Source organism: Triturus cristatus, chromosome 3_1 (assembly GCF_964204655.1).
Source record: "Triturus cristatus chromosome 3_1, aTriCri1.1, whole genome shotgun sequence".
NCBI classification, from domain to species: Eukaryota; Metazoa; Chordata; class Amphibia; order Caudata; family Salamandridae; genus Triturus; species Triturus cristatus.
Genome location: NC_140583.1, coordinates 916842542 through 916863251, shown reverse-complemented (window position 1 = coordinate 916863251; position 20710 = coordinate 916842542). Strand labels below are relative to the sequence as shown.

The following is a 20710-nucleotide window of genomic DNA, read 5'->3' as shown; positions in this document are numbered from 1 at the left end:
TTCCATATTGGCCTGGTCAATAGCACGTAATCTGGACGCAGCCTCAATTTGCGACGTTTTCCAAACTTCGTTGTAAATAGCATATACCCATCTTTTGGACCTGCCTATTGCAGGACCTTTAATAAAATCATTCAGATCAATTTTGTCGTTTAAACGTGACAAATGAAGTTTAACAGATGCTAATGTGGAATGATGCAGCCACGACTGGCATAACTTACCCACAGAGTAGGTAGTTACGGTGTGTGATGATTCAAAACGAGGATCTACCCTGACTTGAGTGTACCCAGGTGCCAAGGCTAAAAATCGACGTTGACAGGAATCTGAACCAGTTTGCCATACCAACCACCCTTCAGGATTAAACGCTGAAACATTAAAGGTGGTGTTGGAAATGAGGGACTGCAACCTAGTAAGGGAAAGATCTGTGTAATTACCCCAGCCGGGATAAGCACCCAGATCCGGGATTGGGGGGGGGGGGGGGGGGATTAAATTTTTTAGACGTTGCCAAACCAAAACAGGTGGTCTGAAAAATAGATGAATTCAAAAACAATGTGGTTTGGGATAAGACAGGCGCGATGCAAAGCTTCTGTTCCTGAACCTGCCATGGTTTAGTACCCCAAACCGATTTAAGATCGATAGTAGCTTTCCATAGCTCATAGCCTCCGATAGCCAATTCGTCCATAAAGGACTTGGAATATAATAATTTGGTATGTGTCAACCTAACCTTAGAGGCGGTCTCAGCCGCCACTTTAAAATAAAAGGAGGTCGGTTTGGACACACTAAAATCCGAAAAATATGTGAACTTGTTCACTAATGTGGCAGAACTGCCATGATAAGGGGCCGGACAGTGTTCCCATTGTGTATAATTGACAAAATTACGAAAGGTATTTTCTCTGTGTAGGAAATGCGTGCCATAATATTGATAACAAAATTGTTCACCATAATTAGCAGAATTTAAATACAAATCTTCAGCATCAAATGCAGCATAATATTTTAGATCAGAAAATAGTGCTTCTATTGCTTGCACATCCCAATCATCAGATCGGTTATTCTGTTTAACTACATCACCCATAGAAACACGAAATACATTAGGCACATTAATCACTTCGGTAGGTCCATGAATTTGAAATTTAACAGCATCCCAAGCGATCCCATCACGCACAGGCCAGGCAGTAATGTTCACACAAGTCTGGTCCCTTTTCATTATGTGTGATGAGGAATGGGGGGCCAAAGTTCCATCAATTAATCCAATCGTAGATCTTTCAGTCAGGTAGTGTCCATTGATAAGTTTAAAAAACACTACCACAAAGCCAATTGTCATGAACAAAAAAATACATATTAGCACCAGCCGGATGCAAGTCCATGGTGCCACCAAAAAATGTCTCTTGAACCAGGCAAAAAATATAGAAATTTTGGAAGGGGCAGTGGAAGTCATTGATTTAGTGTCAAAGGAAGAATGTGACTGGTCAATCGCTGTCGAATGTAAGAGAGGCAACGGAACACCTGCAGGATAAGCATACTCAGGATCATCAGGCAAACCACCATCAGTAGGCGGCTCAGAAGGGGCAGTAACTGCATGCATCTCAACGGCAACCTCAGGCATTATGTTCGAGGGCGGCATCGCCACAGAATTTCGCAGAATGGAAGGGCGAGAAACTGATGGTGTCATACTATGGAGAATCGGCCATCCGCTGTAGCTTGACATTGTCAATTGAGATGTACCTGTTATCCATGCGACCAGGAAGTGGTGGTAAAATAACTGTACGTGTACCCTGGACTCCAAGCACCGGGACCGGTGCACGATAAGAGGGGCCAAACTCCTTCTTGTTCTCCACCTTCTCACGTACCAGGTCACCAACTCGAGGTAGCCAGCCGACTACCGGAATCTGGAGCTCAGCTTCGCATGTAGAGGGTACGTGTTCCTTTGCTAGAGTGTCTCTGGCTTCTTGAAGATTCTGCAATACAGCACAGTGATCATCTAGGTCAAAAGACGCGGCAGCCGCCGCCATGTCTAGACCCTCAAGGTCCGGAACTAACATTTTTACTCCAAATAGCATCATGTATGGGGTCTGCCCACCCAGAGACCTTCTAGGGAGATTATTAGTTGCACGTCATACAAGTGGGTTAGCCAGCTTCGGCCTGTACCTAAAACCCTTGCTGTCAAAGATTTCTTTAGGTCATGGTTCATTCGCTCCACAACACTATTGCCCTCAGGCCGGTATGGAGACGAAAATTTGACTTGGACCCCCAAACTTCTCATGGCTTCTTTGTAAGCCCTAGAGGCAAACGCAGGGCCCTGGTCAGAATGAAGGGTACCACATGCAAAACTCCCAATAAAGACGCTCAAATCCTTGATGACCGTTCGGGCATCAGTACTCCTTTGCGGCCACACCCACAGAAAACGTGTGCACGAATCCACTGCAACCAAGATGTGCTTGTACGCAGTATCAGAGGAAAAAGGACCGCAATGATCTAAATAAACACACGCAAGTGGTTGATTAGATATATACAGCTGCGTTTGTGGTGGTCGCGCGACAGAAGGTTTAATCTGCTGGCAAATGTCACATAAAAGGACATAAGCTCGCGCTTGTTTGTACAAACCGTACCAGCAGTAACGTTGCTGCAAAAGAGATAGTCGCCGAAACGCCGGCATGCGCAGACGCAATACTTTCGTGGGCAGCTGTAATCAGAGATGGTCTGCAGTCCGCGTTGGGAATCAATTTGTCACCAACGTCGTTAATCCTCACTAACGGGATGCTATCAGGACTTAAACGATAATGGTAGCGAGAAGGGAATCCTTTCGGAAATCCCGTCCCTGTCTCGGACGCAGCAATAGCTGCCAAGATGTCATCAATCCTAGTTTTGGATCTTCTAACTGCTGCTACTAAATATGTCGCCACTGCGGTTTTTGCTGCCTCGTCAGCCAAACTGTTACCGACAGCATGGACACCAACTCGTTGGTGACCAAGAGTGTGAATTACATTCACGAGGGGCAAAGCTTCTTTAAGTTCTGCCACTCGAACCCAAAGCGTTTTATGCTTTACTGTGGTACCTTTCGAATCACGAAAGTCATTGTGACTCCAAAAGTGTAGATTCTCGTTGTACGATTGAACACAATAGTACGAGTCACTCACTATAAGAGTGGTGACTCGTGGATCAGCAAACTCCAGTGCAAGCACCAGAGCTTTCAGTTCTGCTAACTGCGCGGTACAATCACCCAATGACTGCGTATGCACGACATCAGATTGGAACTCACCGTTCACGAAGGTACCCACTACAATTGCGCAGGCCGCTGAATAGGCGTGCTTTGATCCAGTTGCGGGTTGCGCAGACCCATCAGTGTAAATGACACAATGGTGGTACTCGAGCGGGCGCAAAGTCAGAGGAGCCGGATGAACAAATTCATACTCCAAGAACTCCTGTGTCTGCAATGCCGCGTCAAAGATATACGTGACGTCAGGCGAGGTCAAGGAGGTTGCCCATTGTATCCACCTTGGATGCAAAGCCTTAGAATTTGGTACACTGACTTTAGTGACCCCCTCAAGGGCAGGGTACGGTGTTACCACCAGCATGTGCTTCCCCTGTGATAGCGCTCGCTCTTTCAGGATCGCCATCTGAACTGCTGTCAGTACTTTTTCGACAGCGGAGAAGCGCAGCTCAGCCGAAGTGTACAGATGAGATTTGTATGCAATGGGGATGGTGTCGCCCTCATTGAACGTCAAGTAGGTGAAACCCACTGCACCCGGTACGATTCTAATGCCAAGGTTAGTGTGGTTATCACGAGTTTGCAAGAATTTTGAAGCAAGAAGATCAGACTGCAAAGATTGCAATGCAGCCGAATGCTCAGGCAGCCAGCAAGATTTGGTAAAAGTAGGTTGTACCAAGGCATAAAGCGACTTGATACGCTGGGCATAATCAGGAATGTAGGTACGACCGAAATTCAGAAAACCCAGCAATGATTGTAATTTCTTCAGTGTCGTAGGAGTACTAAGGCGTGCGCATGTCTCAAGGAACTGCGGAGCCAAGCCTCGACCCTCATGATTGAGTTCGTACCCCAAAAACAACACTGTGAACTCAGCAATGTGGGACTTCGCAAAGTTAAACTTGTAACCGAAGTCAGCAAACATAGTTATTATGTTATCCACGCGAGCAAGGTGTGGAAGCAACTCGTCGTCCGTCAGGTAGATGTCATCTACATACGAAAATGCTTCCGGGTCAATCGTCTCCAAGAGAGAGACCACACGAGCAGCAAAGACCCCGGGGCTCTTTTTATAGCCCATCGGGAGCCTTTTGAACTTCTTTTGTTTGACACACGAGGTAAACGCCGTCCACTCATAGCTGTGAGGGGACAGATTTTGGCTATAAAAGCCATTGGAGATGTCAAGTGTTGTTTTAAACCGTTTTCTCACTAGTCCGTCGACGAGAGCCGAACTAGGAGTATTTTGTACCGTAATGTCCGGCAGTGCGAATTTAAGTGCCGGTAATCCAAAACTAGGCGGTACGATCCGTCAGGCTTTGTCACAGTAAATAAAGGATTATTCATGGGTGACACATGTTTCAGTTACTCCCTGATATTCCAATTGTTCAAGGATGGACGCGACGTGAGATCGAGCCTCGCGGCGCATGGGGTATTGGGGCTGTGGCTGGGGTTCCGACCGCAACGGAATCGTATAATTGGGAGAAAATTTGTCCCAGCCCACCTGTGTACAGTACAACGCAGACGCGAGCACCTGCGCCAACTCCCCGGCTAACCTGTTAGAATGTTCCAGTGGCACTGTGTGCCCAAAGGACGGGAGGATCACTACCTCCCCTCTAGGAGCCTCTAAAACGAAAGCCGGGGGCCAATCTGCCTCCGCCAAAAGGATAACATAGGTGGAGGTTAGATTATCCCAAAATACCACTTTAATTTTACGTTGTATGTCACCCTCAATTAAAAGGACAATTTCAAACATCCGTTCAGGGGGAGCTACGAGAGTATCAGCAGTTTCAACACTTACAAATGTATCAGTTGCTGTCGCCGCCAGAAATGGACGCAGAGCTTGTCGCACTACTGTAACTTCCGCCGCGCTGTCTAGCAGCGTTAGTGCCCATGTCTGGTTCAGAAGCTGTCCGTACGATCTGAAGCATATCTCGCAGTCAGAGCAGCAACTTTTTTCTTCTGAAACGGGGGTCTTTGACGTGCAGATTCGTCCTGCTTGCCTTTACCGTCAGTCTGATGGGGCTGCTCACGACCTTGAGCACCCCTTCCCTTCCCACGATCTCCGCCACCGGATTGAAAAGCCGAGGTTTCCTATGAAGAACGAGGAGAGCGTTGTTCAGGAACCTGAAGTTTATCAGGTGACTTAATATTAGAACGATCGCGCAAATCATAAGTGCGTTCACTTTGTATCTGCACCGGCGACGCAGAACGAGACCTCCGTTTCTCTTGCTGCTTCCCTTGTTTTTTGGCTCGCCAACTTTGTTTTGGAAAGTTGGGCTTTTCGTCTTTGGTAGACAAACTCACTTTAGGCTGCTGCACCACAGTAGGAATGATCACGGCGGGATTCACACCCAAGGCGCTACGACTCACCATTCTGTAGGCTTTCGCTATAATTTTAGCGAATTCCTTTGGCCTGTCGCCCGGATCCACAAGTGCCAACATATTGCACACTTGGAATTGCATGGCATCTCCTTTGAGGTTGCCCATAACCATGGAACAAACCACATCGAAGCTGTCGACAAGCCTCATTCCCAACTCAATTGCTGCCTCTGCACCATGATTGTCTTGGACCTTCTTGATGACCGAGGGCAGTACAGACATAGACGGAGTGCCATAGCACTTCGCATAGGTCGCAGCAAAGACCTTACCCCAATTGTCAGTCGACAATATCCGGGACCAGGTCCTTCGGCAAACTAATAGTGAGTATCCTGTGTTTATCCACAGGAGAAGTATGTGGAAACACGGCTTCTAATTGATCAAATTTTTCAGCAAGCCAGTAAGGAAATTCATCCCTATTTTGGGGGCGCTTGCCGACAACCGCATTAACCGTAACAGGACTGATGACCACCGTGTGATGGTCAGTCGTGTGGCCCGCAACTGCAGGTGCCCCTACCTGTACATTGCGAGACACGTACTGCACTAAAGCCCTATGGACCGTAATCAGGGCAGTGTGTAGCACTCGTAACTCCGCCACAGTCATGTAGCGGGGATGGGGTGCATAACCGGCCAGCACCGCTCATGTGGCCCCTGCAATAGACAACGGGCCCATTCTCGCCGGTACTACCGCATGGGGAAGGGCGCCATTAAACCAAATAGTATGCTGCCAGGCAGTGAGAGGAATTTCAAGTGTCCGATAAAGGGCATAGGCTGCCGGCATCGCTGTGTGAGTATATTCGTGGAACAAATTGTAGTTTGCATCCACTGCCTCAAACGTCACCCAAGAGTAAAACCACTCCTATGGAAACGCCGCATCCGCGACTACCATAAAAATCACAGCCAAGCCATCATCAGGAACCCCATAGACCCGTTAATGTGCGGTCAGGGGAACCCGACTATGCGCGTCAACGTTGACCGCCATCGGGACACACAGAAGAACAACAAGTTCTACAGTAGCACTGGGGTTCAGAAAAAGAAAACCTTTTTAATTATCAAGCTTGAAAGAACCTTTAGTCGAAACCTAGGTAGGTTAAGCCGTCACTCCCGTTGTCCGGAAACCAGAGTGAGGGCGTTGTGGACTAATAAAAGCACTACTAAGGCGTTTCAGATCAAAAGACCAAACGTTAGGTGCGCCATGTTGCAGGGATTCTGCTTATGCACAGAACTACGCGCAGGAAACCAGGACCTCAGAGAATTGTGGTGTACCAGAAAGTATATTTTAATTCCAAGTGTTGGTTCTAAAATAAAACAAGCATATATTTTTTATATACAAACCATTGGCCTAGAGTTCAGTTATTGAGTGTGTGGAACTATTTGCTGACTGAGTGTGTACAACAAATGCTTTACACTGTCCTCTGATACTGCCTTACTGCTCGACCAGGCTACCACTTTGGAGAGTAAGGTTATATCTAACTTTAATAGCACATAACAACGTGGGGGAGGTCTAAGGGAAAGTTCCAACAAAACAGTAGACCAGCAGGTTGTGTTTCCCCTAGCAACAAATATCAACACACTAATACAACCTGGGTCAGTAATAGAGCCAAAGAATTACACAACGTCTAAGTGAACCCCATTCTCAACATGACAACTCTATTAGAGAGCACTCCCTTCAACAGGACCCATCAATCACTTAAGGTGGTTAATTGTTTTTATCATCTGGGTCTGTATACTCCATCCAGCCGGACCAGTTCATAAAGCAGTGACCCGGTCACTAGCATAGAAGGAGCACCAAAGGAGGATTGTCACCTGATCTCTCACGAATATTGTCTTGGATGAGGTACTACCCATAGAACAAGGTGAGAAATCCTAACAGTCAGCAGTAAAATCATATGTGTGAGTTAAAAAATGGCTAAGGGTGCCCAAAAGTTCTTTAATAGTAGAGAACCCCTGTCATATTTAAAAAGCAAAATGGCAATATTGCATAAATTGAATTGACATTATGCTATTGTCCAAAGCAAATACGGTCAACATGTTTCTGCCCTTAATCGATCGACAGTATCAGGGCTTTCATCAGGACCTAAATTACTGCTGTGGTTTTCAGTGAGAAAAACGTGTGTGTAAATTATACAAAAGTGGGGTGCAGATAAAAATTCCTACCGCACCGGTCAAGTTTTTTCAGCAATCAAAACCGGATACCCATAATCCTCAATGACCGCCCTGGGGTACCGACGGATAGAGCGGGGCCCCTTTCCCTGAGTTGAGACCAGGTTGAGGTGAGGGCTGTACCCACTATTTATGGGTATCAGGTTTTGATTGCTGAAAAAACTTGACCGGTGCGGTAGGAATTTTTATCTGCACCCCACTTTTGTATAATTTACACACACGTTTTTCTCACTGAAAACCACAGCAGTAATTTAGGTCCTGATGAAAGCCCTGATACTGTCGATCGATTAAGGGCAGAAACATGTTGACCGTATTTGCTTTGGACAATAGCATAATGTCAATTCAATTTATGCAATATTGCCATTTTGCTTTTTAAATATGACAGGGGTTCTCTACTATTAAAGAACTTTTGGGCACCCTTAGCCATTTTTTAACTCACACATATGATTTTACTGCTGACTGTTAGGATTTCTCACCTTGTTCTATGGGTAGTACCTCATCCAAGACAATATTCGTGAGAGATCAGGTGACAATCCTCCTTTGGTGCTCCTTCTATGCTAGTGACCGGGTCACTGCTTTATGAACTGGTCCGGCTGGATGGAGTATACAGACCCAGATGATAAAAACAGTTAACCACCTTAAGTGATTGATGGGTCCTGTTGAAGGGAGTGCTCTCTAATAGAGTTGTCATGTTGAGAATGGGGTTCACTTAGACGTTTTTGTGTAATTCTTTGGCTCTATTACTGACCCAGGTTGTATTAGTGTGTTGATATATCTAACTTTAACCTCTGTTAAACCCTTGGGATCTGTGGACTCTGTACACCCTGTAGCTATTAAGGAACATACAGAGCCACTTTCTCACATCTAAATATTGGGACCGCCGAGCTAAATCTCGGATAACGAATGTGACACTAAGCTAGTCGGATAGGGGTTCTTGGTTCTGAGGGGAGTTTCTCGACAGATGTTTCATAAAAATACTTTTGTATATGCAATAGACTTTTTAGTAAACAGTTACAAGTAGTTGCAGTAGGCAACTCTATTTCTAAACACAATACATTGAGCTCAATGATAAATTCAAATTATATGCAACAGATTACTTTTTAGATTACTTTTGTAATTCCAGGCCTGGATCCTAGATCCAGTCCTGGGTCAGTTCTCAGAATCAGCTGTTGAAAGTCGACTTTGGTACTGTAATGATTTTAACTAATATTTAGCTATTTTAAAAGTTAGCACTTAGAAAATATTTCAGAGCAAACAATCAATGATTCCCTATGGAAGAAAATGTAGGTTGCATGTACAGTAGGTTATCGTTACTTTTGTAATCCAGTACTGGGTGCCTAGACTCAGTACTGGGACCTTTATCCAAAACAGGTAAGTAATTAAGTTTTCAGATGTTATACGATTTTTGAAGAATATTTAGAAATTGCAGAAATCAACACTTAGAAGAAATTTCACAGAAAAACAGTCAATGGTTTCCTATGGAAGAAAAATGAGTTAAAAGGTAAGTATAGTTGTGGGTACTTTTCAGAGTCAGTGCTGGGCACCAAGATCCAGCACTGGGAGCTCACCTAAGAGCAGGTGAGTAAATTCGTTTTTGTCACTCGGCTGATTTTTGGTGATTATTTGAAGATTTGAAAAGTCCACACTTAGAAGAAATTTCAGGAAAAAGCCAGTCAATGTTACCCTATGAGGAAAATAGAGTTTGCGGTTTAAGGGTAAGTACTCGACTGGCTGTGTTGAGGTTCTGGGCACAGACTCAGGGGTCTCCCAGGGTCAGGTAGGTATAGTTGTTTCACCCTCAGCGACTCTAGGGCGGCCGGGTGCATAGAGAGTTAGGCCCAATGTTATCCTATGAGGGATAGGGGGGCCTGGGTTGGTGGCTGCTGTCTGGCAAGCCACGCGGCTGTGGGAGCTGGGCTCCTGGTCACTTAGGGCAAGTGGGGAAGTAGGTTAGAGTAGAGTTTTCACGGCCAGGGCCACTCGGGTGGCTGGGTGCAGGGTGCTTTTGAGCCGTCGGGCGCTCAATTGATTTCTATGGGAAATCTCTGGTTTGGAAAAAGACTGCAGGCTCGGGTATGAGGACTCTTCAGGTGCCACCACCACTTCGAGAGGTAAGTTGGGTAGTTGGAGGATAGGTAGGTACCCCGGGATTGGACACAGAGGGCCGTGGGGCGCCGAGTGTAGGGGTGCCTTTTGGTGTCGGAAAATCTTACCCTCTGTTGATCGCGGTTGGGGTGGTACTCTGTTCTGAGGCTGCAGGCTTCTTCAGGATTGTTGAGGGGGGTCCTTGGGTGCTGGACTCGGGGTCACAGTCGCCGTGGGGTCGTCCTTGTGGTTTTAGTTCACTCCGGCACCGGCCAGGCTTGGCGGGTGCAGAGTGGGCTGGGATTGCGGTTCCGGGCTGCTGCCAGGGGTGAAAGGTAGGTTCTGAGTAGAGCCTCTACTCATGGGAGTCCCAGGGGATCAGAGCTCAAAGGTAGCCAGGTCCTCCGGGGTTTCGGAGGTTGCTGGCCACAAGAGATGCCGGGTTTGGAACAGGAGCAAGTCCGAGGTCGACAGGCCGGTAGGGCTGGGGCCAAAGCAGTTGGTGTCTCCCTCTCCTTCGCAGCTGCAGGGCAGGTCTTTTCTTCTCGCTCTTCTTGTAGTTTCGGAATCTGGAGTCTGGGGAAGGAAGGTTTAGGGTGCCCCTAAATACTAGATTTAGGGGCGTTACAGGTAGGTGAAGGCCAGGGACCAATGGGTCCTTGTCCTGGGGTGGGTACACCCCCTATCCTGCCTCTCTCCTGTGGGAGGGGGGCAGTAGCCTAATCCTGATAGGGTAGGGCCTCCCATCTTCAAGATGGCGAGAGCCCGGAGATGTGCTTCACCTCGCCTCCCCCACCTGAGGGGTGGGGTGGGCAGGCTGGCACATCTCCTGTCCTTGTATGGGGTTTCCGGCCAAGCTTCCCGCCAGAGTGGGGGGGTTGCAGTGGCCTGGGGAAACTCCTAGAGGCGGCAGGCCTTTGAAGCTTCCCTTTGCTCATCCTGGGGGAGGAGATTTATCACCTCACCCATGTGCATTGTTGCAGGCCCGGGAGAGCAGGGGCTCTCCCACCCAGGGGTCCAGCAACGTGTCTGCTGTGTGGCAGCCTGGGCAGCCTCCGAGCAGACGTGGATTGTAGGTTAGTTGTAAGGGGGCATCTCTAAGATGCCCTCTGGGGTGCTTGGTACATTAATTCCCACACTGGCATCAGTGTGGGTTTAATGTGCTGAGAAGTTTGATACCAAACTTCCCAGTCTTCAGTGTTGCCATTATGGTGCTGTGGAGCTCGTGTTTGACGAGCTCTCGGCACCATGTACTCTTAAATGGCAGCACTGCACTTACAGTGCCCGGGAATGGACCTGGGTACTGTAGGGGCACAGGGCTCCTGCTCCTGTGCCCACACCATGGGCATAAGGCACCCAGCCAGAGGGGTGACTGACATATGCCTTGGCAGTGTAGGTGATGGGCATGGCACACAGGGATGTGTGCCATGTCGACTCTTCATTTTGTCCTGCACCCAGACACTCAGCCTGCAAAGGCAGTGTGTGTGTGTAAGGGTACAGGGCCTCTAAGGGTGGCACAATGAGTGCTGCAGCCCTTGGGGGCCTTCCCTGGTCACAAGGCCCTGGGTACCTAGGGTACCATTTACCAGGGGCTGACATGTGGCCAGGGTTTGCCAATTTGGAGTTTGTGTGTTTTAAGGAAGGAACATAGGCCCTGGGCACCTGATTGGCAGGAGTCCAGGGTACACTCAGTCAAAGTACATTCAGCAATTTAGCAAAAAGTGGGGGCATACCATGCAAGAGAGATGGCACTTTCTCACAATAGACAACCCAGAACAAGCAACTTAGTTACTCTCAGGAGTGGTGGGAATCCGAAATACCCGTTGGTAGCTATATATCAGTCCACAACAGAATAACAAACACACGGTAAAGTTTAAAGAGTTTATTTTATAAACCTCGAGTCCTAAGATGCAGTACTTTGGCTAACACAAGCAGACAAATGGTTAGGATCAGCACCATCAGTATTGTTACAATACCATAGAAAATGAAAGGAACAATCATAATAATGACAGTGGGAAGCGATCACCCTCCTTTCTCTAGCAACTAATAAGTTATTATTAGACTAATAGAAGGTCTCTTAGGCTCGCATGGGGGACGCCATACCTTATAGATCAGCTTAGTGGAATCACATCACAGGATCAGCTAGGCGCTCTCCTGCAACAGATCTTCGTTTCGAATGTAACAGAAAACATGCTGCTCTGCAATATTAAAGGACTCTTCTTTCAGGTATTGGCAGCTGTATGTATGTTATGGCTAAGAAGTGGTACGATCAACCTGAACACAACAACCTGCACCGTCTAGTGACCCAGACTCGTTCTTTACACGGTGTACAGACCAAGGTCACTGTTCACTGTTAAGGATGTTAAACAACAGACGGTTCTCATGTGAAGCAAAGTCGAGTCAGCTAACTTAGCTTTGTACATAGGGAGCGGTTAACCCATACTACAGTACTTCTCCGAGCCTGCAGTCTTTGCTGAAACCGGAGAATCCCCATTGAAATCAACAGGGCATCCAACACCAAACCCTTCACTCAGCAGCCCCTGCGCCGCTGCAGGTTTTCTCTGGGTGCTAAAATGAATCCCCCTTTGCCCTGAGCTAAACCCCCGGAGCTTTGTTCCCACAACCTTGTCGCCTGCTCGTGAACAACCACCAACCGTAGACCACCTATCCCACATTGGATAACATTGGGTCTCAGCATTCTGCACCCGGCCGCCCTAGTGCAGCCGAGGGTGTATTGAGCGTGCATCCTTTACCCTGGGGGAACCTTGGTTCTAATCCCAGAATACCAACACCCACAACAAAGTACTTACCTGTTAACCGATAACTTAATTTCTCTCCATAGGAATACATACTGTTTTTCCTTAAAATGTTCTAAGTGTGGAGTTGGTTTTGTATGTAACTTTGAAAAACTGCAACTAACTAAAAATTGCTTACTTAAGTTTTCTCTAGGAAAGGTCCCAGTGTGATATCTGTGTATCACACTGAGTAGAAAAGTAATCCTGAAAGTAATCTGCAAAGTAATTCTAAGTAATCTAACACTAATTTCCACTGTATTGAAATTATTTACAAACCTAGAATAGTCATTTTCATTCAGCTTGCTTGTATTGATCAACCTGCCTTAAATTCTCATACACACTTACCTGTGCCAGGCTTGTTTTGTTCTAGGAAATAAATACAACTAAGTAACATTTTTATACAATCAAATTGGTCTGAGCTCAGTCTTTGAGTGTGTGACATCATTTTATGATTTAGTGTGTACAACAAATGCTTAACACTACCCTCTGATAAAGCCTTACTGCTTGCCCACTCTACCACTAATAGAGTAAGGTGCTATCTACTTTTACCTCTGCCTACCTATTGGGATTCCACTTGACTCAATGCACAATATACCTAATTTTGGCATAGTATCTTCAGAGCCAGCGTCCTACACTACCCCAACCCTTGCCTCCTCTGACAAGGCAGAAGAATAGAGAAGGAACGAAGAGATGTGCTGAAAGAGGACACCAACTGACTTGGCCCCAGCCCTACCGGCTTGTCCTGACCTCAACCTGCTCCAGCGAAACCCCGGTGTGTCCAGTAGGCAGCAGCCCCCCACCCCCCGAACTCAGCGGGCCTGCCCTGCCTTCTCTATCAACACTGTGTCTCGTGAGCACCACATTTGTTCACTAACAGATTGGCTCTGGACAAATCTGCGAGTCTGCACCAGACGCCCACGGCCCGGGTTAGTGGCCAACACCACGCTGAGATCTTCCCAGCGATCCTGACCTGGGATCCAATGATCCTTGATCTGCCTCAAGCCTCCAGACAATGCCTACAGCCCTGCTCTGGAGGGTCCCCACGACCGGAGCCGGTAAGGAAAACCTGATGCCTCAAGACACCCCTGCACCTGACACCCCACAGCCTTGGTTGGCCCAACAGACTGTGTCCAGCCAACCCCCAGCTTACCTCTCCAACCAGTAGTCCCCTCCAGAAGATCTTTTTGCCCGAGCCTGCAGTATTTGTTTTGACTGGAGAATCCCTATTGAAAACAGGGATCCCGACGCAGATGTTGCACCCTGCTGCCCCTGTGGGTGCCTGTTGATTGCTAACTCTGATCCCCCCCCTTTGCCCTGACCTAAACCTAGAAGCTTTGTTCCCACATCCAAGTGGCATGCCTGGGAGCAGCCATTAATCAGAGGCCCCCTATCCCACCTTGGATAACCTTGGGCCTCAGCACTCTGCACCCGGCCACCCTAGTGCTGCGAGGGTACTCTTTGATTGCATTCTTGATCCTAGGCTAACCCTGGTTCTAACCCCAGAAACTCGACTCCCAAGGCTGATTACTCACCTTTAAACCGATAACCTGCTGTTCTTCTATGGGACTGCATTGACTCTTTTTCAGTGGAAAAAGATCTAAGCGTGGAGTTAACAAATGTATGAAAATTTAAAACCAGTTATGAGAAAAAACATTTGAATGACCTTTTATCCACAATGTCCCAGTATATCTAGGCATATCACTTTGAGTAGAAAAAGTAACAAACAATTGTTCTGAGTTCAGTCTTTGAGTGAGACATTTCTCGTCTGAGTGTTAACAATAAATACTTAACACTACCCTCTGATACAGCCTTACTGCTCTCCCACACTACCACAAATGGAGAGTAAGGTATTATCTACTTTTACCTCTGTAAGCCTTGGGGATCCACTGGACTCTGTGCACGCTATACCTTACTTTGGTTTAGTATGTACAGGGCCAGCTTCCCACACCATAGAATGGGACATTAAATACACAATCCCAAAAACCCATCCCAAGGCGAAGCATGCAACTAGTTCTTTGGCATAGTAATTCAAAAAATGCAAACATGGCCAAACTTGTACCTATTAACAGTCTGCAATTTTAGTTGGGTAGTAGGTCCAATATTTGGGACCTCCACTATGTGTACATGTGGGCTCGTTGTGGGTAAGTGGAACCCCTGACACCTGAAGACTCAAAGTATCTGAGCCTGGGAATAATCCCCCCTCCCTGCCGGAACTGTGCTATAAGAAAATGCAAATACTTGCACGGCCACAAGTACTTTAAATGTGTTTTTAATCTGGGACGATACATCTGCCACCATCTGTGGCCTTATTGTTTTCAGCCTGTTAATCTGTGGGAAGTCCTTGAACCCAGTGCACTCTTGGCTTGCTACTGCAGCACTATACCTTTTAGTTGCAGTCGGGACCAGGCCTCCAAGGACATGAAAACAGAATGTTTCAGTATTTTAAATTACTCCAAGCCTCGCTGGGCCTAGGATAGCATTCTTCAGGCCCATCATACGCCGTTGGTGCTCGACGCTTGTGAAGGAGTTGGTCTGTTTCTGGACATCAGTGGTGTAATCTGGGTAGATATTAATTAGGAGTACCATTGTGCATCCAAAGGATTTTATACCTAGATCTACTTGGTGAATCTGAGTAGTCTATGAATGATCCTGCACAGGTGATGCTAAATTGACCAGTAGTAGCTTATCTCCAGTGTTTGAATGCATGTGAATTTATGAAAGTTACAATCACTCATACTTTTTAGAAGCTCATTCTCCACATCCTTAAGCACTGATGGTATGGAAGCCGATCATGAGTGCATCTTGGGGAAGTGGCGTACTAAGCACATTCACTTTATTGGTTGAAGTTTGTACAGTTTACAGTGAGTTGAATGTGGTTACTGTAAAAGAGCGCTATTGTTTGCCAGTGGCACGTGAATGCTATTTTCGGATATATACAAGGTTGACAACTTCTCCAGCCTGGCGAAGGGGAATGGTTCAAGCTTGTGAATCTCTAAAACGATTACAGCAGAGGACAGTAGTAACCTTTAAGTAGCCTATTTTTATTTGGGTTGAGGCGCCGCAGTCAACACAAGGGTTTTCCTGTATCATCTCCATTTGTCCTGTGCCTATATCAACATAAGCATCACTAGGACCAGGACAGCGCACTGCCTTGACACCACAAAAGTGTGGTCCAGCTCTGCTGGCTTGAGGAAGTCACTGAGATTCTGGAATAGTTTGAACTGTCCTTCTAGTCTGTACAATTTTTATTTATTCTAGTCAAGGGGGGATATGGGGGGCGGGGGGGGGGGGGGGGACTTAATCCTAAATGACATTCTAGATTGGTTGTGGTTTTCAGCAGTGACTCAGTGCTCCTGGTTCTGTGGTAATCACATTCCCTGGAGAATGACTGAATGGTGGATTGCAAATAAGAGTCTAGAATGAAAGGCAATCTTGGACCATCCTGCTGGCTCACTGGTGCATCTGGTCAGTTTTAAAACTAGGCCAACCAGTCATGCCTAAACTAGTTGCCGGTCGAGTGGTGTGATAGAATTTCAATATTGACTTCACATGTGGAGTTGCCTCCTGTTCCCAGAAGGTTATTATCTATTTGTCTATTTATCTGTATAGAATTCAAGGCACTGTGTCTGATCCATAAAACCTTGTATGGAGGTAGTCCAACGGAATACCATAAATTATTCCAATGGTAAACCCCTAGACGCCCACTAAGATGAACCAATAAAGCATTGGTAAACGCCCCTGTAATTAAGAAAGCTAAATGGCGAGGTAGATGCCGTCATCTAGCTCGCAAATTCTGGAACAAGCTGCCTGTACACATCAGATCCCAGCCAGCCCAGTTGAAATTCCAGGGCCAACTGAAAACTTGGCTGTTCCCCACTCAGTAAGTTCTGATTTTCCAGGCTCCTCGTTTATCTCTATGCTACCAGTGGCAAGATGCTTCGGTAATCGAGCGCTTTATAAACTCCTACTTACTTGTATTTGTTTTATCTTAGCTTTAACAATTCTTTTCATGTAGCCATATTCTATTTTTGTACTGCTTTTGTTTCTGAACCTGTCCAACTCCTGGAGTAAACCATGACTGCTCACATTCGTGAGCTTTAAGAGTCAGATGCTTAAAAGGAGTATCATGCTAATCCAGCTGGAGTGCATTAGTCATGTGGTTCTTTGACACCAGTAGTATGTGACCATACGCAGAAAGTAGACTGGCTATTTGTTATGTTCTGTAATAAAATCTTTGTGCTTGTGTGAGAAAGTGCCATCTTTTTTGCATGGTATGCCCCCACTTTTTGCTGAATTTACTTTGAGTGTGCCCTGGGCTCCTGCCCAGGGCCTATGTTCCTTCCGTAAAAACTGTGCTGAAACCTAAAACCCCAATTGGCAAACCCTGGCCACATGTCAGCCCCTGGTAAATGGTACACTAGGTACCCAGGGCATTGTGACCAGGGAAGGCCCCTAAGTGCTGCAGCACTTATTGTGCCACCCTTAGAGGCCCTGTACCCTGACACAAACACACTGCCCTTGCAGGCTGAGTGTCTGGTATAGAACAAAACAGTCTCGACATGGCACACATCCCTGTGTGCCATGCCTACAACACACTGCCGTGGCATACATCAACCACCCCTCTATTTGGGTGCCCTATGCCAGTGGTGTGGGTACCTAAGCATGAGCCCTGTGCCCTACAGTACCCAGGTCCATTCCTGGGCACTGTAAGTGCAGTGCTGCCATTTAAGAGTATATGGTGCTGGGAGATCGTCAACACGAATTCCACAGCACCATGATGGCTCCACTGAAGTTTGGTATCAAACTTGTCAGCACATTAAACCCGCACTGATGCCAGTGCAGGATTTAATGTACAATGCACGACAGAGGGCATCTTAGAGATGCCCCCTGAACATAATCTTACAATCCAAGTCTTGTCTGAGGGGCTGCCTAGGCTGCCACACAGCAGACATGTTGCTGGACCCCTGGGTAGAGAGTCATCCGCTCTCCTGGGCCTGCAACAATGCACATCCTGGGCGAGGTGCTAGGTCTCCTCCCCCAGGATGGGCAGGGGGAAGCTTCAAAGGCATGCCGCCTTTGTGAGCTTCTCCAGGCCACTTGCTGTACTCAGCAACTGGCCCCCACCGGTTCTGACCCCCACTCTGGTGGGGAAGACTGGCCGGAAAGTCCAAGTAAGGACAGGGGGTGTGCCAGCCTCTGCTAAACCCACCCCTCAGGTGGGGGAGGCGAGGTGAAGCAAATCTCCGGGATCTCGCCATCTTGAAGATGGGGAGCCCTGCCCAATCAGGACTAGGCCACTGCCCCCCTCCCACAGGAGAGTGGCAGGATAGGGGGTGTACCCACCCTAGGGCAGGGACCCAGTGGTCCCTGCCCTTTACCTGCCTGTAACGCCCCTAAATTTAGTATTTAGGGGCACCCTGAACCTTCCATCCTTAGATCCAGATTCCGAAACAGCAAAGATCAAGAAGAAGACCTGCCGTGCAGATGTTAACAAGAGGAAGACACCAACTGTTTTGGCCCCAGCTCTACCGGCCTGTCGACCCTCGAACCTGCTCTAGCTAAATCCCAGCATCACCCGTGGCCAGCAACCTCACAAACCCCGGAGGACCTGGCTACCTTGTGACTCTGAGAATCTGGGACTCCCACGAGCAGTGGCACTGCTCAAAGCAAGTACCTGACCCCTGGCATCAGCCAGGAACCGCGAACCCTGCACACTCTGCACCAGCCAAGCCTGGCCTGTGCCAGAGTGAACAAAGACCACGAGGACGACCCCACGGCGACTGTGACCCAGAGTCCGGCACCCAAGGACCTCCCTCGACACTCCTGAAGAAGCCTGCAGCCTCAGAACCAAGTGCCTGCCCCCCCCCCCCCCCCAACTGCGATCAACGGAGGGTAAGATTTCCCGACACCAAAAGGCACCCCTGCACACGGCGCCCTGCGGCCCTCTGTGCCCAACTCCTGGGTACCTACCTATCCTCCAACTACCCAACTTACCTCTCGAAGTGGTGGTCACACCTGAAGAATCTTCGTCCCCAAGCTTGCAGCCTTTGTTCGTTCTTGAGCTTCTCCATTGCAATCCATTGAGCGCCCGAAGGCTCAAAAGCACCCTGCACCAGCCACCCGAGTGCCCCTGGCCGTTCAACCTCTACTCCTACCTACTTCCCCATTTGCCCTGAGCAAGTGAATAGGAGCCAAGCTCCCACAGCCGCGTGGCCTGGTAGCCAGCAGCCACCAACCAAGGGCCCTCTGCCTTCCATAGGATAACATTGGGCCGAACTCACTCTGCACCCGACTGCCCCTGTGCCGCTGAGGGTGTAAGAACTGTACCTACCTGACCCTGGGAGACCCCCGAGTCTATGCCCAGAACCTTAACTCTGCCAGTCGAGTACTTACCCAAAAGCTGATAACTCACTTTTCTTCCATAGAGTAACATTGGCTGGTTTCACTTGAAAATTGTGGAGTTTCTAAACTTTAAAATATTCACCTAAAATCAACCGAGTTACGAAATGGAAAATACTCACCTGCTATTAGGAGAGATGCCAGTGCTGGATCTTGGTGCCCAGTACTGACCCTGAAAGGTAATTACAAGCAACCCTGGGCGTAGTTCGCGAAGTAGCACTTCGTGAAGCTACGCAAAGTGCAGTTCGCACTACGCGAGCTACGCGTAGCACTTGGGCGAACTGCGTAGTACCTTGTTCGCACTGTGCCAGATGTCGTTTTCAATGATTGCACAGTGCGGACAAGCAACCGGCACTGTGCAATCATTGAAAATGGCATCTTGCACAGTGTGAGCTGTAGTTTTCTGCTGCTCGAGTAGATTTTTACTCGAGCGGCAGCTTTCTCAACGCGAACTGGTAGTTTCTCGTCGCGAGCATACGTGACCACTCGCAATGAGAAACCTGACCTCCTCGCGTTGGGAATCTCGCCGGGAGATTTATTTTCCATGCTCGCGATCGCCAACTTGATGTTGCTGATCGCGAACAAGGAAAAAGTCTCGCCGGGATGTCATTTTGCTTGCTCGCGGTCGCCAACTTGACGTTGAGGACCTCGAGCAAGCAAAAAATGACCGCAGCACTACGCAACGCTACGCGTGTTCGCACTGTGCTACGTGCAATTCGCGTAGTGCGAAGTAGCGCGAACTTCGCAAACTACGCGAGCGTAGCGTAGTGCTTTGCCCAGGCTTAATTACAAGCATACTTACCGCTAACTCAATTTTCTCCCAAAGGAAACCATTGACTGTTTTTCTACGAATATAACCCTGTATGTGCAACTGACAAAATCAATAAAATGTTATCCCCAAAGTATTTAACTAAAGCATCTCATTCTGAGAAAGTATATTTTGATTCCTATTGTTGGTTCTAAAATCAAACAAGCATATATTTTTTTTATATATAAACCATTGGCCTAGAGTTCAGTTCTTGAGTGTGTGAGACCATTTGCTGACTGAGTGTGTACAACAAATGCTTTACCTTGTCCTCTGATACTGCCTTACTTCTCGACCAAGCTACCACTTTAGAGAGTAATGTTATTTCTAACTTTAACCTCTGGGGACTGTGGACTCTGTACACACTGTACCTATTTGGGAACAGTATATACACTGCCACTTTCCTTCAGCTTGTGCTTAATTTTTGTAATGCCTTGTATACTTGTTGTCTCAAGTGTTATGTTTGCGCTTGCTTCCTAGTAACGGGGGGGGAGGGAGGTTCTACTCTGTTATGGTTACTTGGAAGCAGGCTGAGCAAGGAGGCAGTAGCAGGTTCCTCACCTCTTGTATTTGTTACAGCAGAGATTAAACTTTCTTGAAATGACACTTTTTGGAGTTACATTCTATACACTAGTGTTCATGATCTCTTCATTCAAGAAGACTGCCCAAGGTAATTGTAACTGCAGCCTTAGATTTAAGCCAATCCAGATAAAGGATTGCTTAAAGCTGTGATGCTCTAGTTAGAGTTGTCAGCAGATCTCTTTATGATGTCATAACCAGTTTACAGTTTCAGCACCTGGCTTGAATATATATGAGAAGCTATGAAGTGTGGTTTGTCTCATCAGGCCCAATTTACATTGAATAAGTATCCTTTTAGTTTTTGTAGATTAA

The 20710-nt window shown here is 47.4% G+C and overlaps 1 protein-coding gene across 4 annotated transcripts in view; it reads left to right on the top strand.

The window, feature by feature from the left end:
* Nucleotides 1-20710, top strand: part of MARCHF7 (membrane associated ring-CH-type finger 7) — a 398067-nt gene that overhangs the window by 129845 nt on the left and 247512 nt on the right. The gene's annotated exons all lie outside the window — the stretch shown is intronic.